Below are 27,753 nucleotides of genomic sequence, written 5' to 3'. Positions count from 1 at the left end.
TATATATATATATATATATATATATATATATATATATATATATATATTTGCCTTTTGGAGGGCAACTGGGGATAAGTAACTTGTCCAAGGTTACACAGCTAGTTTGTGTGTATGTAGTGTGTGTGTTAAGTGTCTGAGGCTGGAACCGAACTCGGGTCCTCCTGAAACTAGGGCCGGTGCTTTACTCATTGTGCCACCTAGCTGTCCAGAATCCATGATATTTTGAGATTTTGTCCCTTTTAGCCTTGGTATAGTCAGAATTGCACTTTATAAGAGTTATACCCCCATATTTTAAACAGATCATTTTGTACTTTGTAAAAGATATGGAATCTTGATTGGTTAACATATTGATTGGTCTATACTAACATTAAAAAGAGTGTAAAACTGGGAATGACCCATTCACAACTTGTAAAGATAAATAGATGTTTATATTTTGTTGATTCTTTAGGGAGTATGAAGAAGTTTCTTCATCCATTTGATGAAATTATATAGTCACTAGCTTTTGGCTAGCTGAAGAAGGATCATCCAAATCCACAGTGACCATGAAAAACCAAAGTAGCCAACATGGCAATTCACTCTTTAAGGAGCCATACCTGGCAGTTGAGAAGAGACCCGGCTATGGTTAAAGAGCCTAGAAATGAGAGGAAACCCTCTTGTTTTTTTTTTCAGTTGCACCTCTTCCTGAATGCAAAAAGGAGAAAGGGGATTTTTCTCTCCTTTTTCTCTCACCCCCATTGATAATTGTGTCTTGACATGGAGCAATTCACAGTGCAGAACAGAACACCATAAGGGAGTGAGTTAAGCTGCTGTGAGGAGCAGGCATAGAGAAAAGTAGAGTAACCTGTGACAAGAAATGCTGTGCCCTGGGGGAGCAGCATGAGGACACCATTAAAAGAAAAAAGGACATTGGAGCCTTCCACTTCTGGAGGTGTGAGTTGTCTTGACTACTTGTGTTCTTTATTTCTGTGCTTCTCCAAGATTGTATTCTTTGTGTGTGTCTATTCTTCCAACTGATTCTTTGCACTTGTGAGAGAGTTCTGAGTGTGTTTTTTTATGACTACTAATCTTACTAGGCCATCTCAAGAAATACCTTTGCTTTGAGCATTCCACTAGTTTGCGAGCTACTTAAAAGCAGGGACTGATTTTGCCCTTCTTTGTGTCCCTGGAACAGTACTTATCACACTCTAAATGCTTAAAAACATATTTATCAAGCTAGTGGTATTCTGGCATAGTGGGTAGAACATGCCCTGCAGTCAGGAAGATCTGAATTCAATTCCAGACTCAGACAATTACCTGGATGAGTAACCCTGGATAAGTCACTTAACCTCTGTCTCAGTTTTCTCAGTTGCAAAATGGGGATAATGGCACCTACCTCCCAGGGTTGACAGGAGGATCAAATGAGATAATATTGTAAAAGGCTTAGGTCAGCGTCTTGCCCATAGTAGGCACTTAATAAACACTGTCTCCTCCCTTCTTCTGAATAAGTACTGACTGCAAAAGAAGTTTTAGGGATCTGGCCGAGCTACAGTTTTAGGAGTAGAATCCCATAGATGCCTTAAGCATGGGGTAGTCATCCCTTGGGGGACCCAATTGAGTACTAATTTGAAGACATTCCAGAGGGGGTATTACATTTGAACCGAATCAATCAACAAGCATTTATTAAGCACTTTTTATGTGCCAGGCACTTTACTTGGCACTGGGAATGCAAAGACAACAATGAATCAGCCACTCCCTCCCAAAAGCTACTGGGAGAAATGACATCTACAAATAGAAATAAATACAAATTATATACAAGGTAATGTGTTTGGGCAGATCAGAATGGGGTCTCAGTAGGAGGTAGACCTTGAGTTGAGTTTACAGGGGTGCTATCCATTCTAAGAGGCAGAGATGAAAACTGAATGTAGTTTGATCATGGAGGACAACCTGTGCAAAGACCTTGAGATCAGAGGTCAGACACAGCGTCTTGGTCCCATGGGTTCAGTGACTTAGTCAAACTATAACATAGCAGCAAACAGATATTCCAGTTGGGGACTATAGATAGCATCTGCCTGTATAGAATCTATTTATTCAGCATGGGACCTTTCACTAACATCACCTAGGGATACAGTGCATTATACTCCTGCATCATTATTGTGCTCTTACTCAGATGAAAACAAATCTGACACTTGTTTATTTGTTCCTTTTGAAGAGCTATCTTGCTCTGGCACCATTCAATAGGTTTCTTTTTATAAGCCTGCTTCCCTGCCCGCCCCCCTTCCCTAGTTTCTTTCTTTTTCATCTCTCCCTCTCTACCCTCAACACTGAAGCAGTTCTGCATTCCATTAATAAACAATGGCAACACTATTTCCAAGAGTGAAATGATACTCTTCCTGAATCTGTCCCTTCTGCCCTCAGGTCCCTGCTCTACATTTCTGAATCTGACCTGATAGTCTTTTCTACCTTCTTCCTTCAGGAACACTTGTCTTCTCTTGTTTGTCAGCAAACTAAAACAATGGGACAAGTTTACTTTCCTTAATGATTTTGCCATCAAATCCTGTTGTATTTCTAGAGTTTGTGCTGCCAGTAAGATAATTGAAGCTAGCAAATATATTCAGGGAATAGCTCATTTGAGTGAAATCACAAATCAGACCATTTAGACATTGCAAACAAAAGAGATGTGTTGGCATTTTCTTCAGTACTGCCCTAAGAGATCAGTTATTCTGAATAAGACACTGGTGAGGATTGGGTATCATTAGTGCTGAACAAAATGTGGTAGAAAATGCATCCTGTTTAGATATACTTTGGAAGCAGTTGTCCCTAAACTTTGGAAAGTGTTGCGCTGCTTGTGTCCCCTTATCCTGGTGACTGTGGATGCTTATAATTGACTTTGTCTAGTGGCATTCAGACTAATCTTGGTTTGAGACTAGTAAAACTCCCCAAATTCTTCTGGTTCACCATGATGGCCCATCTGCATTTCCAGGAAAATACAGCCCATCTGTTTTTGACTCATTTGCATGTAAGTTACTGCAGTGTTGTGGTCTAAGTGTGCTGCACTGTCTGTGATGCCTTAGGAGCCTTTAAAAAGAAACAATTTCAAGGGAACTGTTTCAAGATCCCCACACCAACCTCCCCTGCCCCGCCCCCCCAGCAGCAAATGACATTTTGCCAGCAAATGCCCGAGACTGCTATCTTCAAAGTGTATTTATTTTCTTCAGGCCATAAACTGAAATCCAAAAGGTGTGCATTACAAAGTTGGCAGATTCCCTTCACAACTGGACATCAAATCTAGAATGGAAAAGTACATGATTATATTCTGTAAATTGGACCAAAACTTACCTAAAGTATATTGGATTATTTTGTACTAAAAGTGAGGACTGAAAGCAGAGGTGTGCTGGCAAATGTTCAACAACCAGCGTGTGTGTGTGTGTGTATACACGTATAAACATAACACATGTATAAATACATGATGTGCATATGTATGTATAAATATATGTACATATATGCATAATACATTCTTGATTCTAATATGCATTATTAAAATTTTGTCCTTCACATTAAGTCAAGACAATTGATAAACAATGAATCAAGCCCTGATTTGTAGTGTTTGCTGATTCCCAAGGCATGAATGCTCATACTGAAAATTTAATAATCTCTCTGAAGCCTGTGTGAGATAGCTTTAGGACACCACCAAATAGAGGTACGATTTAGAAAGTAATAGGATGTGGAAATGGTAATATGAAGGAATGAATTCTGGTTTTAATGTTAGAAGACCTGGATAAAATCTTTGGTCTGCTTCTTCCTACCTGTGTGACCTTGGGGCTTTTGAGTGTCATCAGAAAAATGAAAGAATTGAATTAAATCATGTCATAATATCACATCTAGATCCTAGATACATTATTTCTCTGATTATTTATCATGTCTGTCATGTTAGAAAATGGATAATATGTGAGAAAAATGTGATTGAATAATGAAAATTTCAATTATCACTAAATATAAATCAGAAATGTATATTCACTATGATAATCATAATATATTTAATAGTGCTTTATACATGATAAATTAATGAATAAATGAAAAAGCAAATGTTAAGCTCTATCTATGTGCCAAGAACTGTCCTAAGGTCAGAGACACAAATATAAAAATGAGAGTGCCCCTGCTTTCAAGGACTTTAAATTGAATGAGGGGTGGGGTGGCTAGGTGGCGCAGTGAATAAAGCACCGGCCCTGGAGTCAGGAGGACCTTTGTTCAAATCTGGCCTCAGACACTTAACACAAAAACTAGCCATGTGACCTTGGGTAAGTCACTTAACCCCAATTGCCCTCTAAAAAGTAAAAAAAAATAAATAAATTGAATGGGGGAGGAATATGGTGAAGTGGTGTTCAAGAGAGGGGTGTTTAGGTCTGAGAAGCCAAGAAGATAATGAGGGGAGTCCTAGGTTATTTGATTGACATAATCTTTTTATTAGCAACAACAATATGGATTTGAATACTATTCCCAGAGCAAGAGGTAGAAAGTTAGAATGAGAGAACTGATAGGATAGGAATTGGATGTGAAACATTTCTGCGGTTTTATTTGATTTGTTGCCAAGTTAGGCATTCCTAATCCTATACCAATGAAATTGATATCTTGACCCTAAAACTGGACTTTATATTTCATGTTTTGAATTCGTGAATTTAGATATGATATTTGAGAGTGTAAAGATCATTTCAAATGATGATTCATAGAATTATAATTTTGGAATGGTAAGGGACCCCACAAGTCCAACTCCCACATTTTTCTAGATGAGGAAACTGTGACCCAGAGAGGTAGACTAATTTCTCAAAATCACACAGGTAGGAAGTGGCACATTCAACTCAGTTCTCACGACTCCAAGGGCAACTTCCAAATTTGGGGCTTGTCCTATCACATCATGCTTTTGTCACTTATGGAGCTGAATAATGACCCACATTTGCATGGTGGCTGAAAATTTCTTAAACGCATTTTGCACATCATCATACAAATCACTGAACAAAATGCTGAATAGGAGACACGGTTAAGGACAGGACCTTGTTTTGTTACTACATAAGCATCTCTTTATTGGTTGACTCTGATTCATAGTGACAAAACCATATTCCTTCCTCTCGTTCCCAAGGATAACATATGAAATTTTGTCAAGTGCTTTGATGAAAACAAGTTCAGCTCTACATCTATGACATTCTTCTAATATACCCATTGTACAAACCTGTATGAAAAAATCAGATAGGTTTGAAAATGTGTTGGAACCTGAGTTTGGAAGATCTTGGTTGCTATCATGTACTCTTTATGTGGATTTTGACAAGTAGTTAAAACTCTCTGCACCTCTTTGTAACTTATTAAATGGTGAGGACTACATACATTAACCACTCTGTATATTTGCATGAGCTGTTTCCAAGCTTAAAATATACTCCTTTCTTGCCTTTGCCTTTTGGAATCATTATGCTAAGTCAAGATTCATTAGTGGCAGCAACTGTCTTTTTATTCCTTTGGTTTTTTTTTATTCTCAGTACCTAGGAATATGCCATCAGTCAATAAGCATTTATAAAGTACCTACTCTGTGCCAGGGACTGTGCTAAGAGCCAGTGATACAAAGGAAGTGATACAAATGGTCCCTGTTTTCAAGAAACCCAACAAGGGAGAACACATATGAACAACTATGTACAAGCAAGTTATACACACATGCATGTGTATATACATGTAACATATATCTATACACATATATGTAATAAATTGGAAATAATAATAGAGGAAAAGTATCAATTAGCCTTAAGGAATATTGGGAAAGGCTTCTTGAAGAAGATGGGATTTTTTTTTAAGCAATCGGGGTTAAGTAACTTGCTCAAGTTTACACGGCCATTTATTTCTGGGTGTGGTGCTGAGTATCCGAGCCCAGATTTGATCCCCAGGTCATCCCAACACTGGAGCTGGTGCTCTTACTCACTGAGCCACCTGGCCACCCCAGAAGATGGGATTTTGATGCTTGAAGGATGCCACAGAGAATGGGAGATGGGGAAGAGGAGGAAGAAAATTCCTGATGTGGAGAATAGCCTTGAAAATTGAGAATTGAGAAAATTGAGAGATGGTGTATCAAGGAATAAGGAGAGCAGTGTCACTGGATCACAGAGTACCTGGAGAGGAATAAGGCATAATAATACTGTAAAAACAAGAGGGGTCTGTGTTTCAAAGGGTTTTAAAAGTCAAACAGAATTTTATATTTGACATTTGAGGTAATAAGAAGTCACTGGAATTGATTGAATAGGGAGAATGAAATGATAGAATAAAGAATTAAACAGTTGAGTGGAGCAGAGATTGGAGTGGGGAGATACTTCAGGGAGGGAGACCAACCAGCAAGCTATTGAAAGAGTCTAAGTGTGAAGTGATAATGTGTGCATCAGGGTGGTGGCAGTGTCAGAGGAGAGAAGGGGCAATATATGAGAAATATCTCAAAGACAGAATTGATAGGGCTTGGCAACACATTGGATATGGGAATAGGAGGTAGATGAGAGTGAGGATTTGAACATAACATTTGGTTTAGAGTCTGGGTGATTGTAGTGTGTAGTGTCCTCAACAGTAATAGGAAATTTAGGAAGAAGAGAGGGCTTGGGGAAAGGATAATGAGTTCAGTTTTGGAGTATGTTGAGTTTAAGATGTCTGCAGGATATCTAGTTTGAGCTGTTCAGTAAGTAGCTGGATATGTAAGACTGGAAGTTAAAAGAAAGATTGAGGCTGGATAAATTAATCTTATAATCATCAGTAGAGATGATAGTTTAATCCATGGGATTTAATGAGATCATCAAAAAATATAGAAGAAAAACAAACCCAGGACAAAACCTTTGGGTATATAACCACTATTTGTACCATGTTTCCCCGATAATAAGACCTATCCCGAAAATAAGCCCTCCCCTTACTGTGTAAGATTCCTCTAAAATAAGTCCTCCCCCGAAAATAAGCCCTATTCAGATTGCTACTGTAGTGAAGGTGATCCCCTGCACTACACGCTACATTACGGTACCCTGTGTATGCACCGTTCCCCCCCCCCGCCATGAAACGCATGCCGCGCTCCGAGCTGCATCCAATCAGAGCTGCAGCAGTGAGTGCGTCATCCTGTTCTTCCCCAGTGATTTGCTTATTGAATAAAGGTACATTTTTTTGTTCACATTTACCTGTTTATTAAAATTGCTGTCAATGTTCATTAAAATAAGCCCTCCCCTGAAAATAAGCCCTCCCCTGAAAATAAGCCCTCTGGTGTTTTTCTGTCCAAAAAATTTAATAAGACAGTGTCTTATTATCGGGGAAACACGGTAAGTCTCACTTGGATGAATATCTAATAAAGGAGCTTGACAGGGCGGCTAGGTGGCACAGTGAATAGAGCGCCGCCCCTGGGGTCAGGAGGACCTGAGTTCAAAGCCACTTGACACAAAAAACTAGCTATGTGACCTCAGGCAAGTCACTTAACCCCAATTGCCCTGCCTTTCCCCCTCCAAAAAAGCGAAAAACAAAACAAAAAAAAAAGGAGCATGACAAAGAATGAGCCAACAGTTGGGAGGTGAACCAGGAGAGAGTAGTGTCATAGAAAAGAAGAGACAATCAGAGTATCGAGGAAAAGAGGATTATCAAAAGTATCAAAGGCTATGGAGAGGTAAAAAGGTATGGGAACTTTAAATGATCATCCATGCATGTGGTAAGCACTTAATAAGTACCCATTAATTTGAATTAAGAAAAGTGTTATTTAAAGCTTAATATTTTACAGAAATGTGAGCATTATTAGTAATCAGTTAAGGTTGTCTCCTAATAATCACTTGGTTTGTGAACATATAGAAGAGAACAATCTGTTCAATAATTAGCTTTCAAGTCAATGAAGGAATAAAGGAGAAGCAGGAAAGTATTTTATAGCAAAAAAAAAAAATACCCCCTGGGGGCATCAGAGCACTTATCATTTTGTCAATACCTACTGTTTCCTATTGTAGTAGGTTCTCCCAGATAACATACCACTAACTTCCTGGGCTTTAAGTCATAATTTACATTGTTTTCTGTGTCTCACCTAATCCCTTAGATTTGTCAGTCCTGGTAAATTTTGGCTTGATTGACCTAACCTCTGGTTTGCTCTCTTTTGGACTATGCTCCTCTTCTCCAAAAGAAAGAATCCCATTGCTAGGCTTCTGGTTTCTCTTTGCTCCTTTTGATTCATTAAATATTACTGATCAGGTCTCTGAGATCATTTCTCTAAGTTTTCAGAAGTCTCAGATATAGTATTTCTGGTACAGGAGCCTTGAATTCTGCTAATGCATCTAGAAGGTCTTATTCTCTCTTTCCTGATCTCAAATTCGAATTTTATTGTGTCCAAATATTGAAGATTAGATTACCATTTTCTTAGCCAGAAAAGGAAAAGCAAAAAGAGTTACGTGAATGTACTATAGTCCTTCTGCTATTGCCCCAAGTATTCCAAGCAGTGTTCCTGCTAGCCATTTTATTGGAAGGCTGTTCACTTTAACACTTACAAGTGACTCATCTATGAATGACCTCCACAAATCAATCAGTTGACAAACATTTATTAAATACTTGCTATGTTCCAGGCACCGGGCTAACATGGTGAAAATAGAACTGAATGAAGATAAATGTTGTTGCAGTGGTTTATGAAGCTCAGAATTTTTGTGGCTTAATTATTGGGGAAAGTCATCATGTTCCAGAACACTTTGAATGATGTATTTGACAGTTTACCATGCCATATCCCTTTAATGTATCTTAGAATGAGATGGTGGCCGCAGGAAGGTAGACACTTTTAACTGCTTCTTACAGAATGGGCAGTTGTGCCTGCTGAGCCTCACAGGGTCACAGTGAATCAAGGGAACACCTCAGTGTTCTGCCTGACAAGCTGGATTTCTTTCCCTTGATCATGCTGCCATGTGCACAAATAGAGGAAAAAAAGCCATCTATTTTCAGTATAATCCCCTGGGAGAGACGTTGTAAGAAGTATTTTGTCCTGGTTTTCATACTGTTATTTATATTATGTAGAAGCTTTATAAAGGCACACAAAATTACATCATCTGCCCATTGCCTCAAGGCTTTGGCAGGAAGTCCTAAAATGCAGGCTCCACTCAAAGCAGCCAGGTGTGGCACTGGGATTAGTGAGAACAGTGTTGATGGGCTGTGAGGCTGCCCTGTGACTGCCACTTACTACAAGTGTGAGATTCTTGGGAATGAATATGTTTTTCATTTTGACATCTGTTTGCTTGGAGTGTCTCACTCTCAGCAACTGAACACAAGTTTATATCCATTCTGCAAATCTTCAGGGAGCAATGCCTTCTGTTTCTTCCACAACATGAGAACGTTTATGAAGGATCCTGAAGTGAAAATAAAATCTATATAATTTACTCGAAGAATTTGAGTTTGATGCTAAACCTCATTACCATGATGTTGCTGTTGATTAATTATAATAGTACCTAGATGTATGTCACTTTTTCCTTTGGAGTTTGATGAGCCTCACATACAATTACATACCTAGGTTTATGCAAAGGAGATAGGATAAAATGAATGGATCTTGTCTGCTACTGATCATATCTCTTCATGCCCCCTAGGACTTTGCTTCACTGGAGCATTATTCTTTATTGTCATCCTCCCACTCTTTTGGGCTTATTCTCCAGGCCCAGCACTCTATCGCACTCCTAGCTGCCCTACCTAGATTTTAAACAAAAATTAGTAATTTATCTCATATATTTCCTATTATTCTAGTGAAGAATATGGGGACATGTGAATTAGATGATAATATAATTGAGAACTAGTGGGATAGCTAGAGTCAAAGAGTAGTTCTTATTGAAGCAGTGTCAGCATGTCAGGAGGTAATAAGTGGAGTACTCTAGGGATCTGTGCTTGGTTCTGTGATATTTAGCTTATTTTATCAATGACTTTGATTAAAGAATAGTATGTATACTTATAAATTTGCAAATGAAATAAGGATGAGAGGGTCACTGAACAGGATGATAGAGCCAAGATTGAAAAAGGTCTTGATAGACCAATGATCCTTATATTCATTCTGCAAATCCTTTCCTTTTTTTCAGATGAGGAAATTAAGGCTCAGAAAGATGGCATATAAGGTATTCAAGGTTACATAGGATCATTGGTCTATTAAGGTTTTTTTTTAGCTCTTCCAGGGATTCTCATTGGGCTTGGGATAAATTCACATTTTTTTTTTTCCTTTGAGGTTTTGCTTGTAGCTGTTTCAACATTATTGTTTTCTTCTGAGTTTGTAACCATAGTAAGTTTTTTATGATCATCTTTTTTTTTGCTTATTTTTTCCAGCCTATTTCTTTACTTTTATCTTTGTGTTAAAACTGGGTTTGGGATACCAGGAGCAAAGATGGTAGACAGAGTACAGGCAGCAACCCAGATGAATTCTCCCAACATTCTCCTCCAAGTAACATTAAAATAACTCCTCAAATAAAATTTTGGAGTGACAGAGTCAGTAAAAGGTCAGACTGAGCCATTTTTTTCCAGTATGAGACAACTTAGGAGGTCAGCATAAGAGGTCTGTGACACAAAGGTGGGTGCCAGCCTGGAGCAGACATGACAGCAGCGGCAGTGATTGGCCTCTGGGACAGCAGCTGGGACAACTATAGCAGCATCTTTAAAATTCTCATACCATAGATGGTAAAGGGGTCAAACAGCTGGTCATAAAGAGATTACAGGGAAATGTTTTCTGGCATTGGGTGCAGCTGGTGCTGATTGGCACAATCAGTTTCATGTCAATGAGGAGTGCTTACAGTTGGCCAACAAGAGGCCAGGGGACCTAATCACAGTTCAAAGGCAGAAGCCACTATCTTTGTAGCTTAAGAGAACAAGGGACCTTGTGACAGCTCCAGGTCATGAAAAGCCATAGCAATTGCAGGGGAGCAGGGACCCTTTCTGGGTAAGGACCAGAGTGGATACTGGGAGAATAAGGTATTCAATTGGGTATAGAAATCTAAAGATAGGAGGGGAAGGGGATAGGAAATATGGGGGGGGGGGGGGGAATTGGGGGATGCAGTGGTCAGAAGCAAGATAAATTTTTAAGAAGGATTAGGATAAAAAGAGGACAAACAGAGGAAAATAGGCTGGAGGGAAATGCAGTTAGTGATCCTAATGGTGAGTGTGAATAGAATGAGCTAACCCATAGAATGTAAGCAGATAGCAGAATGGATTAGAAATCAAAAATCCTACAATATGTTGTGTATAGGAGAAACACTGGAAACAGAAAGACATACACATAGTTGAAATGAAGGGCTGGAGTAGAGTCTATTATGCTTTAGCTGACGTGAAGGGTGCAGGGTGGCAATCATAATCTTAGATAAAGCAAAAGCAAAACTAGACCCAATTGAAAGAGTTAATCAGGAAAACTATATTTTGCTTAAAGGTACCATAAACAATAAAGTAATATTTTTTAATAACTGCAGTAAATTTCTCTGATAAAAGCTTAATTTCTCAAGTATATAGGGAACTAAGGTAAATTTATTAAAATGGAGCCATTCCCTAATTGATAAAATAGTTGAAGGATATGAACAGGCAGTTTTCAGAAGAAATAAGAGCTATCTATAGTCATGAGAAAAAATGCTCTAAATCACTATTGATAAGAGAAATTCAAATTATAATAACCATGAGGTTATATAATACTTCATACCTAGCTGAAATAACATGCTAGAGTGGATGAGGGATAATAGATACATTAATACACTGTTGGTAGATTTGTGAACTTAGCCAACTATTTTAGAGAACAATTTAGAACTATTCCCCACAAACTATAAAACTATTCATGACGTTTGACCCACCAATGCCACTACTGGGTCTGTACATCAAAGAGGTTCAAAAAGGACCTATATGTACAAAAATATTTGTAGCAGCTCTTTTTGTGGTAGCAAAAAAATTATTAATTGAGAAAGACACTACTGCTTCTGTTGCTGCCTCCAAGGTTCACAGTTGGTTTTACAGTCATGTGTGTTCTAGGTCAACCACCACCCCAGGGTCATAGATCTCTCCTTCAGACCTCCTAAGTTGTCTTGGTCTAGAAAAATGTCTCCTCCTGACCTTTTATTGTCTTTGCCACTCTAGAAATTGCTCTGATGCATTATTTTAAAGTTTATTGGTGGGGAATGTTGGGAGAATTAAGCTGCTTCCTCTACTCCACCATCTTGACTCTGCTACCAAAAGTCCTAAATTTAATTCTTAAACACAAAATAAAATACTATAAAACTCTGGAAAACTAGCTTAGAAGCAGAGAGCAAGACACCCCAACAAACTGAGCATGTTAAATTACTATAGTTAATATTGATCCATCTTATTTTTTGACTTGCTTACTTATTGATTTAGCTCTTGTCTGAAATTTTATTTCCATCTATGAATTCCACTGTTGCCTTTCTTCTAGACCCATCATATTACCTGAGAAGCTCTTTTACATGTAGTTCTTGTGACTCTGTATTGCCTAATAATGATCTTCTTGCACAGGGAAGTATCTTCCTTATATTTGTATTGCCAAGGAAATATTCATAGCACTGACTGTGACTATGAATATGTTGATGTAATTCTGAATGGCAAAATATAACAGACTTTCCATATAGAAGACAGAATCAAAACAATTATTCAGACACCAGAAAGCCAGATCTGAACACCAGAAAACCAAATTCATCATAGCAAAAAAGAAATCTATATACAACAACACTGCAGAGAGCAATACTGTGCCAAAACCTTCCCACAAATGCTCAGAAGCCTAGCTATCTCTTTGCCTACATCCTCTATCCTCCCTCTGTTCTAATTGCTCGGACTCTCAGCTTCCTCTCAGCTCTGCTTCACCCTTAAGCAAACTCCTCGCACCACTGGCTCCATGTGATTACATGCAGCCTATTAAGGGGCAGGGAAGATCTTCAAATTCCTATTACCATCACAACATCCCACATGACCCATGTCTCTCACTTTGTTGCTGTCTCTCTGCTCACCCCCCACCCCAGTCACTGTCCATCATTTAGTTCCAGACATATTGTGATGCATTCTAAAATGATTCAGGCTTAGCCTTTTTCATGTTTAATTCACAGTTTTGAAGAAACATGTAAAACTCTTGGGGCACAAAAAATACTGAAAAGCTATTTGGCAGACAATGGGTTTTATCTCCACATTTGCCATTTCATAAAGATCTCTAGCTTCAATATTTCAAGGATACATTCTTTGCTTGATGTTGGTATAGTGTTCAGTTTTGGTTGTTTCACAAATAATAGGCATATAGTCCATAGTCATTCCTGTATTTGAAGACTACCTCTTGGTATGATGTAAATACAGAGTTTGTACTCTACTGACAGACTTTGAAAACTCAGGTCACTTCTACAGTACAATGAACCATTGGGGTACTGGAGGAAGATTTGGTGGATGATGAAGATATTTTATGGAAAATGATGAAGCTAGACTTAGAGGAAATATATAACTGTCTTCAATTATTTGAAAGACTGTCAGACAACAAATATTTATTAAGCACTTACTATGTATCAGTTAGAAGGTTTAAGCATTTTATTTTTGGAACCAGAGGACTAGCTGCAATGCTTGAAAGTTACAAAATGCAAACTTAGGCTTCATTTTAAGAAAAAAAAAAAACTTCCCATTTAGAGCTGTCTACTGGAATGCATTGCCATGGGTTCCCCCATCACTGGAACTCTTCAAGCAAAATTTGGGTGCATATTTTTCAAGTATGTTGTAGAGAAGATTATTGTTGGGCCTCTGTGGTATTTCCTAACTGTTATATAACAGTGAGCAAATTCAGTTTAGCCTATGATGATAATTATAATGATGATGATAATAATAACTTACATTTGTCTAGTACTTTAAGGTTTACAAAGGTAGTGGGGTTGATATGTGGGATTAGAATGTTTTATAAATCTAACGAAAAAAAGGTAGAAGCTTGAAACCTGATCAAAAGGAAAAAAATAATCCTGTAGCCTCCCTGGAGATTCTTAGTGTGAAGGATTTCTTTATTCTTAATGCCAAGCAGCACCAAAGTTATAAAAGTCAAAGTCAGGCAATAGCAAAAATCGTTTCTTGGAAAACAAACCAATTTTCCAGTTTTCTTTTGACCTTGCAAGTTGATTCAGTACTCTGTGTGTGTGCATGTGTATGTATGTATGTGTGTATATGTGTTTGTATATGTGTGTGTGGTGTTGTTTGTAAAGGGACACAGGAAGCTTTTAAAGTGTAGATCCAGGTTTGCTGCCTTTATACTGCCTCCTTTCGAGTTCAAAGATATACACACATATCTATATTTCAAAGATCCATGATTTCATCAGTGTGGTTATTCCCTTCCATTATACAGATCACAACCGTGCTATGTCTTAGTGAGATTGTCTGCAAGAGCTGCTATACTTGAAAAATTCATCAGCCTTCAACCTACATAAAGATGAGCTTTTCAGTAAGGACTATCTGAATCCTCAGTTGACAGACATACAAGTCTAGTACCTGGCTCATATGTGGAGACTATTTTTTTAGTTTGGTAGCAACTCCTAGAACTATTGCTCCACTCATTTTTCAAGAACACAATTGTACCTAGTAGACACATATATGTACATATTCAGGGGTATTGAGGAGAAAAAATCAGTTAAAATATAAAAAAATACTTTGTTACACTTGGAAAAATTGTTGTCTTGATTATGTCTAAGTTTGTTCATTAGCATCTAGGTGGTGCAGTGAATGGAGTGGCTAGGTAGTGCAGTGAATAGAGCACCAGCCCTGGAGTCAGGAGGACTGGGTTCGGATCCAGCCTCAGACACTTAACATAAAAACTGCTCGTGTGACCTTGGGGCAAGTCACTTAACCCCAACTGCCCTTCAAAAAGCAAAATAAAAGAAAGTAGACAGGTGGTAAATTTTAACCACCATCCATCATCATTATCAGATTCCTCTCCCACTTTGAAGACAATCATGGCACAGTGCTGAAGAAGGAATTATTTAGCCTTGGAGGCTTCCATGCCCTCTTCCTTCATCCCTTCTTCCTGTAAGAAGTTTAGCAGTTTAAAACAGGTCAAAAATAAAACCCTCACTGCTTCACAGTATCATTTCACTAGTCAGACAAGGGGGAAACATCCTGTAGGTAATGTTTGTCAGCCTCTTACCAATATAGCAGTTAGCATTAAACATTGAAGCCAAAACAAGTGATGGGGAAGGAATATGATAGCAATCATGCTGTTCTTGCCCTGAAGTCAACAGGCTGTGCCTCCAAGAAAGTAGGCTGAAAATTTCTGACTCATAGCACTCAGGAAGAGTACACAGTGAAAATGGAAGAACAAGAAGAGAATTAGCAGCATTACTATAGGGAATGATCAAATAGCTATATGAGGGTAGGGAACAAATTGGAAGCAGAGGTAGCTGTCAAAGGGCAAAGAAATAATAATGTTAAGGCATAAGAGGAGAAATGAGTCTTCTCTTCTAATTGGTGAGTTGGGCTTTTCTACTTTCAATCCCAGGGAGCATCTTTGAGAATGCTCTTTGAAAACTGATGGCAGAGACAAGAAAGGATACTTGCTTTGAATTGTAAGAAGCCTGGAGTAGGGCTTAAGTATGGAGTTTAGGGAGAGGCTGTGAAGAGCACACTGCCTAGACCATGAGATGAGTTAGGTCCTAGATAGGTGGAAGCAGATATAGTTAGTCAAAGAAACTGCTAGGCTTTATGCCCAGATTAGGCAGCTTGAAGGCTTGAGTTCGTCTGTTCTCCTGTGAAAGGTGAAAGATTATAGAGTCTTACTATTCAGAGTTGAATGATATTTAAAAATCACATAATCCAAGCCTCTAGTTTTATAGGTAGGGAAACTGAGGAACAGAGAATTGATGTGACTTGATCAAGATTATAGATGGCAATTAACTAGCTCAGGATTTGATCACAGCTTCTCATACTTCAAAATCCAGTGCTTTTCCACCATACCAAGCATGTCCACACATAGACTGGGAAAATCATGGCGACTGAAATACTTTGGTGATTGGACAAGAACTGGTGAGCACTGATCCCCAAAGCATCCAAGAAAAGCTAAGGAAGGGTCGAAGCTGGCCAACCTCGTGCCTGCCCAGGGTCTGTTTCTTCAGGGAGGTATTTCAGGTTTTAGATGGATATTTTAAAGTGGGAAGAACAAGGAACGTGAAGTCAGAAGGTCTTGTTTCAAGTCAGCCCATCAATAAATGTCTATTTGGTGCCTACTATGTGCCAGGCATTGTTCTGGGCCCTGAACATCTAAGTTTTGTCAATTGTTTCCCTGCATGGCGTCTGATGTCTTCCAATCTCTCTCGACCTCACTTTTCTCTTCTGTAAGATGAAGGCATATCAGCTTCCTAATTTATAAATTATTAGTTGTACTCTTTCTATAGGCACAGATCATAACCAATCCATGCCTTATCTCGTGAGAACTTTGCCCAGATCCTCCTATAAATCACAGTGCTACATGCCAGGGGATAAAAAAAGACAACCCACTTTATTCTTTAAGGAATAATAGTTACAAATTTCATGGACCTACAGGCCTTGGGGTTCAAAATAACCTTATATCTACTTTGTGTTGTGGTTCTTCAAGATTTTGAAAAGACTTCTCATTATTTGTAGACTGGAATTCCAGGTTGAATGGACTAATAGCTCTTACCTGCCTCCTGATTTCTTATGGCCTCATCTGGGTAGCTAACCAACGTCCCCTTCTCTTGATACCTCCCTCTCCTGGTAAACATTCATTTGGGTGCTGGATTCACAGAATAATCCCACAACCAGAGAATTTTACACTTGGAAGTTGGAATGTGGCATGAGGATCTAAAATGACAGGTGTTAGCTATAGGCTATTTGCTAAGAAATTGTTTCAATAGACAAAGTAATATGACTTATCAGCACATATCAGTACTTTAAGGATACACAGTTCCATTAGTGTGGTAACTCTTCCACTATTACAGATGTTAAGACCTCTTTAACTTAGCAAGTAAGTCTTAAAACTTTGCCTGAAGCTCAGAGAGAACAAATGACCTGGTCATGCTTATATTGCTAGTAAATGTTAGAAACAGGATTTGAACTCAGATCTCCTTTTCTTTAAGTCCAGCACTCTCTACACCTCACCACATTGCCCCATTTATTAAGAGATATACTTTTTAATTAAAATCTTGACTTTTATGTTCACAGATTAATTTTTAATGATGAAATTAATAAATCATGTGCCTTTTTCCACTTTCTGGGAGCCCTATAATTAGAGAAATATACAGAGAGACAGAAACAGAGACAGGGGAGACATACACAGAGAAAGATATACAGACAGAGGTAGAGATACACAGAGAGAGATAATTTGTTAGCATTTCCTGTGTTCCAGGCACTGGAGGTACAACTATAAGCAAACAAGATAGCGTATGCCAACAAGGAGCTTACATTCACATGAGGGAAGGCAAAACTGCAAACCAGGCACTGGGGATGTGCCATGTGGCCGTAGGAAGTGAGGTAGAGGTCTAGAGTCAGGCAAGGTAAGATGAAGACATGCCAATCAGACCCCAGCATAACTCCAGGGGAAGAGTGCGAGGTTCCAATAAAGAGGAAGTAGAGATAATTGCCCAACGGGGGAAAGAATGACTTGGACATGGCAGAAGGGCATGGTGGAGGCCTGGATCTGAGCAAAATAAAACGAAAACTCACCACCTGTTTCATTTTCATGCTTTCCTGATGTCAGAGTGTCTTTTTCTTTAGCTTCCGGGAGCATTTTTGTCTCTGAGGAAGAAAGTACAATGAGGTATTTTATGTTCTCTTACTCTGCTCACTGCATAGTTGAGTTCAGGAAGGCTGCTGTGAGGATCGGGGCTCAGGGAGCACTAGCCCAAAGTAGGACAAATTGGCTTGATACAGAAGGGAAAATAACAATGGAACCTGAGGCTGAGTAGAGTTGGTAACAGAGCACCAGGAGCCCTTGGGATACAGAGGGAAAGGTTTATTGGCTATATAAGCAGAGCTTGCAGAGAATGAAGGCTTGCCATTCCTGATCCTTGGGGAAGAAGGTGTGTACTGGTGCCTGAGGCAGCTCATTAGGCTCACAATGATATTCTCGGCTTTGCCACTTCTTGTACCTACCATGTACCTTTGGGGCATCTCCAAGTACATCTCATAACCACCTCAAACTCAACATATCCCAAAACAAAATGTCTTATCTTTCCCTCAAACCTTAATGTCTTCCAAACTTTTTCTCTAGCACAATATCTGGCACAAAGTTAGGGTTTAATAAATGTTTATTGACAATAGATTGACTGTCAAATTGGTCCGTCATCAGTAAGCAAGGAATATTTCATCTCCCTTCCCAGGCCATCTTGCCATCACTCCTCTAGCTTTACAATTATAATTAGTATTATCCTCATTCTCATCATGCTAGCCTTGGTGCTCCTGTTAGGTAGTTTGCAGTACCCTCTTACATTGCTTTCAGTCTCTTGTTTTACTTGCTTCTTTTCAGCAAAGGTTACCATCCTTCAGGCAAGGCTGATCATTCTTCATGACAGCAGCAATAGTGTTAATGTTGTGAATTGCCAACATGCTGGAGAGTGGGAGGAGGTGCAGCATGTGCAATTTATAGCTTTAATTTTTCTAATCAAGCATAGAGCTGCTTTTGCACTATGTAGATGCTATGTCAATTCTTATACTTGCAATAAATAATGACTGTAATAATGAGATAGGAGTCTAGCTGATTTTTTCCTTTATGCAACTTCCTAATCCAACCAAAACTGGGAAGCCACTAGCTTTGATGCCTGATATTTTCTTCTTAAGGGGAGACTCTTAGAATTTGGTGCACTGGATATTTGTGCTTATTTTCACCTTTCCTCACACATTTGTGATATGTTAGAACACAGCCAACGATTTTCCATCACCTGTGAACTTTGCTTTGAATTCAGCAGAGGGACATATTTTTATTGGATCACACTGACATTTTTAAGAAAGCTTTTCATAAAACAAAAGTGTTCTTGAAATACCAGAGGAGAATAAGTCCTAAGATCCTCCTGGTTTGCAAATAATTTTTTAGCCTAAAGGATGAAAGGCTTGGATTGGCTGACCTCTAAGGTCCCTTCCTTATTCTATGGTTCTGACAGTCTATGGTTACGTGAACACCCCAGGACTTTCACATTTAAAGAAATTTCAAAATTTTTGCTTTGGAAGATTATACATACTCTCTATTATGAGGATTCTGCTATTGCTCAAAATATTTTAGGTGCCTTTCTTTAGGATTTTCTCTCAGGAATTTTGACACATTCTCTTGACTGTCCTCAGTTATGTCAAATCTTCATAGGACTATAGACTTATAGCTATAAGTAACCTTAAGGTTATCAAATCCAACTTTACACTTGGGGAAACTGAAGGCCCAAGAATTTAGTGGTTTGCCTATGGTGACAGAGGTAGGATGTAACAGTTACAGGATTCTGACTGATATATTCTGTCTCCCAAACCCAGAGCTCTATCCCCTGCCTGTATAACACCCTTTCCCCTGCCTTTATAGTACCTTTATCCCATGAGCATGGATTTGACTTTTGGGAATCGAAAAAATCCATTTGGAGTCAAGTCTTATGAAGAAGATGTGTATTTAAACTTGCTAATGTTAATTTTGATAAAAAAAAACCAAGAAGTTATTCTCAAGATATGAAAGTAATTTCCCCATATGGTTTGTAATTTGGTTCTGAGAGAGAGAAGTTAGAGATGTGTCCAAGTAGCAACAGAAAGCCAGGAATGGGGAGGTTGAAAATGGGGGAAAAGTGGCTTAAGTCATTGGCATGAGGATGAGGAAGATTTCTGTTGACCTCCAGAGTAGGGTAACAGGACCAAATGCAGTGACTATTCATAAGAAATACTTACAAGTAAGGGATTCCAGAAAGACAGCAGCTGAGAAGGCATAGTAGAAAGCACACTGGACTTGGACTTTGTGCTTGGACTTAGTTATGTGACCATGGATAAGTCACTTAATTGAGCCTCAGTTCCTTATCTGTAAAACAAATGATAATTCTTTTTGGAGCTAATGTGAGAATCACATAAAATAAGATATGGTAGCACTTTAAATCTGAAATGTAATTTATATACAAATAATATATATGCATGTTTTATATATACATATGTATATATTTATGTTACATGTATGTGTGTATATATGGGTATATATGTGCATTTATATGTATGTGTATACCTATGCACACACACACTATCCTTCATGAGAAAAGATTTTGCTGTGAAATATTTTTAGCTTCTTTGTTGCTTTTCCAATTTCATTAGTAATGTTTTAGTCAGTTAATAAGGATTTATTAAGGACTTATTATGTGCCAGGAATTGTGCTAAGCAGGGGATATAAAAAAAAGAAAAAACGCAGTCCCTGGTCTCAAAGACCTAGCACTTTAACAGACAAAACACTCAAAGTTACATACATGGTGTTCATCCTTCATTTTTGAAGAGAACCAGTGGCACCAGGAAGTGATGTCTTGACTTAGGGCAAACTGGATTTAAGTGAGGTAGAGTTTCACAAAGCCCTTAGGCTCAACTCTTTCTTCCAGAGTCATCCTAAGGCCAGTAGCAAGATAAAAGTCAGGATGAATAATGATGACCTGGGATTCAGTGGATGGCCTTGGAGTCTTCAATGGCCTTCATGGCCATTGGAATGAATTGTTTTCATCCTCCTATTCTGCCAGGGGAGGTTTTCCCAGGCTTACGGGTAGACATCCCCCAACCTCTCCAATGAATTTGACACCTGTTGGTTACCCTCAACTTGGTTTAGCCCGCTTGCTAAGATAGTCTTACTAAGGTATGTTTGCTGTGCATGTTACAGCTTCTTGGAACCACACGTGAGAAGTGGGTGATAGGTAGATACCAAAGGTAAATAAGCAGCCCTGAGAAGGGCTCAGCAAGCCCTCATACCAGAGGCCCCGAACATCCCATATATCCCAATGTACATACAAGATATTTATATGGATACAGATCTATAGAGATAGATGTAGATATGTCTCTGTAGATCTATATCTACATATCTATTATATGCGTATGTGAAAGTAGATCCCTATATTATGTTATATATAATATTAAAATTTTTTTTCTTTTTTTTTTTGAGGGGGGAGGGCAGAGCAGTTGGGGTTAAGTGACTTGCCCAAGATCACATGGCTAGTAAGTAAATGAGGTTGGATTTGAACTCAGGTCCTTCTGACTCCAGGGCTGGTGTTCGATTCACTGTGCCACCTAGCCACCCCTGTTATATATAATATATACTATAGGTCTCTCTCTCTCTCTCTCTCTCTCTCTCTCTCTCTCTCTCTCTCTCTCTCTCTTTCTCTCTGTCTGTCTGTCTGTCTGTCTGTCTATAGAGTAGATAGAGGATAATCTCAGCAGGAATATATTATGTGAGTGGAGTAAGGTGGGAGGAAAAGGTTTCCTGAAGAAGTTAGGTATTGAACTGAAAGTATTTTTTTTTTTGCCTTTTTTTTGTGGATGGGTGAAGACAGGGCAATTGGGGTTAAGTGACTTGCCCAAGATCACATGGCTAGTAAGTGTTAATTGTATGAGTCTGGATTTGAACTCAGGTCCTCCTGACTCCAGGGTTGGTGCTCTATTCACTGCCCCACCTAGCGGCCCCTGAACTGAAAGTATTTGTAATAGGAATGTAAATTTGTAAGATCTTCCCTGCCCCTAGGCTAAAGTGCACCTGGAGCCTGGGGTGGGAGGCTTGTTTTTCAGTAGATACTTTTTGATTGGCCAGTGGGTCCAAAAGGTTGTTACATTCTCTGAGCCAGGAGAAGGCTATATAAGCCCTGAAGTGAGGCTTTGTTTTGGGGCTCACTTTCAGAAGTGTTCTGTGATTTGATCAGATGAAACTCTGGAAAGCCTTTGTCCACAGTCCCCCGGCTTTGAAACCCAGATGTTGTTTGGTATGGATGTAATGGTTGGACAGTTTGGAAATCTGTCTACTTGATCTGTTTTTGTCTTGATAATTCTGTCTGTATACTTTGAAGTTCAGGGTGCTGACCTCTTTCCCCTGAACTAGGTAAATGATACATATTTAACTGATTAAAGTAAGCTTGTTAACCCATTTTGAGTTGCTTTCCTTTATCAAAGCAGATCCAAGAACCTGTGTTGGCAGCAAACCCTGAGGACACTTGGGGTGCTTGCTGCTCCAGTATTGAAGGAGACCAAGGAAACTAAGTGGTGAAGGTGAGGAGGAAGAGTATTCTAGGCATGATGGACAGACAGTGTCAAAACACCAAACTGGGAAATGGAGTCATGTGCATGACTAAGTATGGCAGTTTAGCTAAATCCTAGAGTGTGTGGAGGGGAGAAAAAATTAGAAAACTGGAAAGATAAAAAGTCCAATTTGTGAAAGCCTTCAAATAGAGAAAAAAAGGACCTTATATTTGAGTCTGGAGGTAATAGGGAGCCATTGGAATTTAATGAGTAGGAGTATGACATGATCAGACCTATGCTTTAGAAAAAAACACTTTGGCAGTAGAGTGGAGGATGGATTGGAAAAGGGAGATGTTTTAGTCAAGAAAATGAATCAAGAAGTTATTACAATAGTCCAGATGACAGGCGGCTTTGCTTGAACTATGGTGGTGGCTAAGTAAGTAGATGGAGGAACAATATGTGAACTAATTTGTAGAGATAGAAATTATAGGACTTGATAGCTGACTGGATATGATGAGTGAGGGAAAGAAAAATCAAGAATGCCACTGAGTGAGAGGAAACAGAGGTACCTCATATGGATGTTTTCCCCAAGAACTTTTGCAGAAAAAGGAAGAGGTATCAATTGATAGCTAGAAGGAGTAGTCTGCTCAGGCAAGAATTTTTGAAGAAAGAAGTAGATATGGATGTCTTTGTAGGCAGCAAGGAAGGAGTTTGTAGATAAGGAGAGACTAAAGATTAGAGGGAGATTGGGAATGATAATGAGAATGATATGCCTAAAGAAGGTGGGAGGAGATGAGATCCAAGATTTGTGGAGTATGCCTTGACAAGGAAAAGGGCTACCTATTCATGAAACACAGGAGTGAGGGAGTGGCCTCAGTTTTCCCCCTGAAGCAAGAGGTGTGAACCTTAGGTACGAATTGAGAAAGGGAATGTAGTAGAAGGCTTGAAGAAAGATGAAAAGTTTTGGAATAACTTACATGTTGAATGTCATAGAGAATTGATTTGTTAGGCATTAAAGGATGGCCTTGGTTCAGTGAAGGCCCAACTGAGATTTTGCAACATAAAAGTCACTGAATCATTGCAGTTTTGTGATTTTCTCCAGCTCAATTCAACAGCAGCTGAATAGGACTGAAGAAGGATGGTGGTGGAAATAATCCAGGGTGGGACTCTGGTAAGGTAGAATTGGTAATATGACAAATAGGCAAGGGATTCAAGAGTAGATTATAGTATAGAGTTTAATTGGTCCATCAAGTGGTTGGGACTGGGAAGAGAGGAGAATGTAACCAGTTCAAAGATGATGGCCTAGAAAATAATTGAAGAGTAGAGGGAATAGAAATCAGAGGGAGGAGGAAGAGGAGGCATAGGGGTCCAGCAAAGGATCCTTTGAGAAGGAACAGTCTGATAGGAAGGAGGAGAACCAGGAGAGAGTGGTGCTCTGAAAAACCTAGAGAGAAGAGAGTATCAAGAAGACAGTGATCAATAGTATCAAAGGTTACAGAGAAGTCAGGAAGAATGAGGACTAAGAAAGAGGCATTGGACTTGACAAATGAAACCATTGGTAACTTTGGAGATAGCTGTTTCAGTGGAATGCTGAGAGCAGAAGTTGAGCTGTAAGGGGTTAAGAAATGAATGAGAGGAGAGAATGTGGAGGCATCTATTATGGATGCCCTTTTTAAGGAGTTTGACCACAAAGTGCAGAAGAGATATAGGATAATGATGGCAATGGAAGGATCAAGTGAGGGTTTTTTGAGGATGGTGGTGACATGGGCATATAGTTTTTTGGTTCTATGATCACTGTCATTAGATGGACCTTAGGTTAGAAGAGTGTCTACCATTGGTGATGTTTATTTTTTGTGACCCCCATTTAATAAGGGTGCCTAGGCCATTCATATCTCATTTCTATTCAGGCTGCACTCTAGACTTTCTCTAATCCAGCACTTCATCTTAAAACCTTGTTCTAGTGTTGGGTTCCCGGTCCCAACTCTAGCCATGTCTTACCTTATACCCGGTCTTTGGACGTCTTGGGCTTCTTGTCTCCGAGAAGAACTTACCCCCACAGAACACCCAGGACACGGAAAGTATGATGCGAAGCTGTTTATTCGATTACATCTTAACTGCCTGGCAAGCAAACAGGAAGTGGAACTAGCGGAACTAACTAACTTCCTCTATCTCCCCTATTTATAAACCTTGTGGGGGCACGCCTTGCGGGGCCAATCATGTTCTTTCCCCGAATAGGTCGTATGAGACAAAGGAGCAAAGTCCTTCCTGGAAGTCCTTTAGGCACTTCCACACAGAGTATCACTCTCCCGTCACTGCGCCCGAAACTCCCTTGTCCCTGGTTCGTCAACCCCCAGGCAAAGCTGTCCCAACAACATCCCTCAGAAAGCCATGCGCACCCCTCCGGCCGCCACCCTGCCACACGACATGTGGGAGCCAATTGAACACTCTCCCAAGTGCAGGGCAAAGGAGTATGTGTTAAGAGGAGTCCGTATTTATGGGGCACGCTCAGTGCCACGTCAGCCTTTCCCAACCCAGCAGAGTCGGCCCCCACGGCCCTGCATTCAATGCCATGTTGGCCTTTATGGCTCGGCAGAGTTGGCCTCCACATCTCCAAGCTCCTGCCTCTCAGAGGTCACGTGCACTCCCTCTGACATCTTGTGACTGCCGCAGTGTCTCTCACACTCGAAGCTCTATCATTCCAGGCCTTGAATTAACACATTGGAAGTATTCTTACTCCTGTAGCCTCTCCTTCAGACTAGATGGCTCCTTTGAGAATTAAATTTAAGGAAGACTCCCAGGTCAGCCTTTCTTCTCTGCACTCCAGACTTCCTCTACTAGATTCTTGCAATGGATACCTCACCCTACCCCCCCACATACTCCAATTTTCTTTTATATATTATCTTTTCCCATTAGAATGTAAGCCCCTTGAGGTCAGTCACTATCTTACTACTAGTATTTGTATTCCCAGTTCCTAATATGGTCCTTGGCCCATGGTAAAGTCTGAATAAATGTTAGTTAACTGACTGACTTCTAAAAGCTGGATTAAGCAATTCCATTAGAGAAAGAAGAACAATAAAAGTCAGGAGAAGTAGATTTTCTGTAAATTCTGCATGTTATCTAATCTATTCTGGGCCCTTATTGTTGCATGATAATGCTTTTATTTTTCCCTCATTGATCAGCAATTGAATTTTACATTCTTCATTTTACATACTCCATTATCTAAATACTTCTTAACTAGGTCAATCCCTCTACTTATGTTCTTGATCTCATCCCCTCCCATCTTCTCTAGGAGTTTGTCCCCTTCACTTATTCTTCAATGTCTTTACTGGAGCTGCCTATATAGAGGTATAGGGTTTGGGGTGCTTGAGACCCCAAAATACCAAATTGGGTCTTGCCAAATGGATTCAACTCAAGTCTTCTCTTAGCCAAAGAAAAGTAGTTTATTAAAGATTCACCTTAATGGGTAGACTCTTAAGGAGCCTTGGTATCTGTGATGCTTGAATTAGACAAGTCGGCCACAATCATCTGACACAGAGTAAGTCTGTACTAGATCATTCTCTGGCATAGTCATGGAGGCAAGATGGATCTTATATACAGAAAGGTTGTGGGAGGAATCTAGGGAATGGTCTAGAGGTTTGGGAGGGGGTCTTCAGGAGGAGTCAAATGAGGTTGGACTCCAGAAATGAGAGATTAAGGGTGGGAAGTAGCTGGAGGCTGCCTGGAGATAAAAGAAAATGGAGAGCTAGGCCAGTTTAAGGATGTATAGATATTTTGGGAGGATCAGGGGCAGGGGCTAGCTGGACAAAGGAGTTCTAGGCGAGTAACAAAGATTTGGGCCAAGCCACAATGAAAAAAGGCTTATGGCCTCAGCCAAATGCCTCGTCAAAGAGGAAGATTCAATCAGAGCTCAAGGGAGTTCCCAGAGGCTGTATCTCATCACGTAGATCCCCAAATTCTGATAGATGACCCTAATCTTATTTTGGTGGGGCTCAGGTCTTCATAACAGAGTCTGGCTATCTATTTGCCATCCATGAGCCCCATCCTCCACTCACAGGACCCCATCACTGACTGGTAACCTTTTGACATCTTTCCATGGCCTAGGCCTCCTTGACACTGTGACACTGATGAGGACTCTGGGAACCCCCTTGAACTCTGATTAAATTTTCCTATTTGATGAGGCATTTGCCTGAGGCCATAAGCCTTTCATTGTGGCTCTGCCCAAACCTCTGTTACTAGCCTAGTCCTCCATTATCCAGCTAGTCCCCACCCTTGATCCTCAACTGCTACACCCTCGAACTGGCCTTGCCCACCATTGTCTATCCTCTCCAGGTAGCCTCTAGCCACTTCACTCATTTACTGGAATCTGACCTCATTAACTCCTCCTGAAGACCCTCCCCAAACTCCTTCTCTAGACCACCCCTAGATTCCTCCCACAACCTTTCTATATATAAACCCCATCTTGCCTGCATGTGTGTGAGAGCACCATAGAATTTTCCAATACAAGCCTTACAGATACTGAGGATCCTTAAGAGTCTAACCAATATGGCGAACTTTTAATAAACTTTACTTTTCTTTGGCTGAGAGAAGGCTTGAGTCAAATTCATTTGGCAGGACCTGGTGTGTTGGTATATGTGAGCATCCCTAACCCTAAACCTCATCATTTTATAATGACCCTCTTCAACACTGCATATGACATTCCCTTCATCTTGCCTTCTTACTGCTACCATCTTTGCCTTTTCCTCTTGACCCTCCCTTTCTAGCACCTTCTTTTGTGTTGTCTTTCCTGTTAGAATGTAAGCACCATGAAGACAGGGGCTGCCTAGGTTATTTGCATTTGCATTTCCAATATTAAGCACAGTGCCTAATACATAAGTGCTTATTATTTTCTTGCCCTGTCTGTGTATCCATCTCTCTTATCATCTCTCTCTTTTAATTCACTGACTTTTTCCTTATTACCCAGGTCTCCCAATCTTAAAACTTTCCCTTTACTTGACCCTTTCATTCCTTTAAACTGTAATCTTATAGATTTTCTTCTTTTTACAACCAGATTCAAAGGAAGAGAAAAGTAGGTGATTTCCCAAATCTTCCACAATAACATATTTGGTGACTAGCTGGTTGTTGCTTGAGACTGCTTAGGATTCCTGACTTCCGTCAGGAATTGTTATCTTCTGAATGCTGGTATTAGGGATTGTTGAGATGCTAGTCACCACAAGAGTCATGGTATCAGGGATGAGAACAATTATACAGGAAAAGAGGCTATTTTCTTTTCTCTTAAAAGAGTTCAAAGTAAATGGTCAATAGCCAGGGTAAGAATGAAAATTATGAACTGGATTGATCAGGTTTATTTTCAGGAAGACAATGTAGTATGATAAACAGAGTATTGGACTCAGAATTTAAAAATGTTGAGTAAATTAACTTACATTTTTGGGGCTTGAATTACCTTACCTATATGTAGTGAGGATTGAACTGGAAACCAGGGCTATGAACTTGAATCCTCTTTCTGGGGCTTGTTAGGTATATGAACATGGGCACAATCTCTCTGAGTCTCAATTTCCTGATCTGTCTAATGGAGATAATAGGACTGTTGTGAAGAAATAATTTTGCAAACTTTATATTGCTACTTAA

The 27,753-nt window shown here is 39.6% G+C and overlaps 1 long non-coding RNA gene across 1 annotated transcript; it reads right to left on the bottom strand.

The window, feature by feature from the left end:
• Positions 1-3,165: 3,165 nt before the first annotated feature.
• LOC138151795 (uncharacterized) lies at positions 3,166-24,262 on the bottom strand. The gene is made up of 4 exons (XR_011165920.1): positions 24,127-24,262; positions 19,828-19,954; positions 17,638-17,709; positions 3,166-3,264 (listed from the first exon to the last, which is right to left on the bottom strand). It is a non-coding gene; the product is annotated as an uncharacterized lncRNA (long non-coding RNA).
• Positions 24,263-27,753: the final 3,491 nt, after the last annotated feature.

This window comes from Petaurus breviceps, unplaced genomic scaffold (genome assembly GCF_028583685.1).
Source record: "Petaurus breviceps papuanus isolate PSGF00001 unplaced genomic scaffold, PetGlider_PUasm1.0 90919, whole genome shotgun sequence".
Lineage (NCBI taxonomy): Eukaryota > Metazoa > Chordata > Mammalia > Diprotodontia > Petauridae > Petaurus > Petaurus breviceps.
Note: the sequence above shows the minus strand (reverse complement) of the source record. Positions and strands in the feature narration are given on the sequence as shown.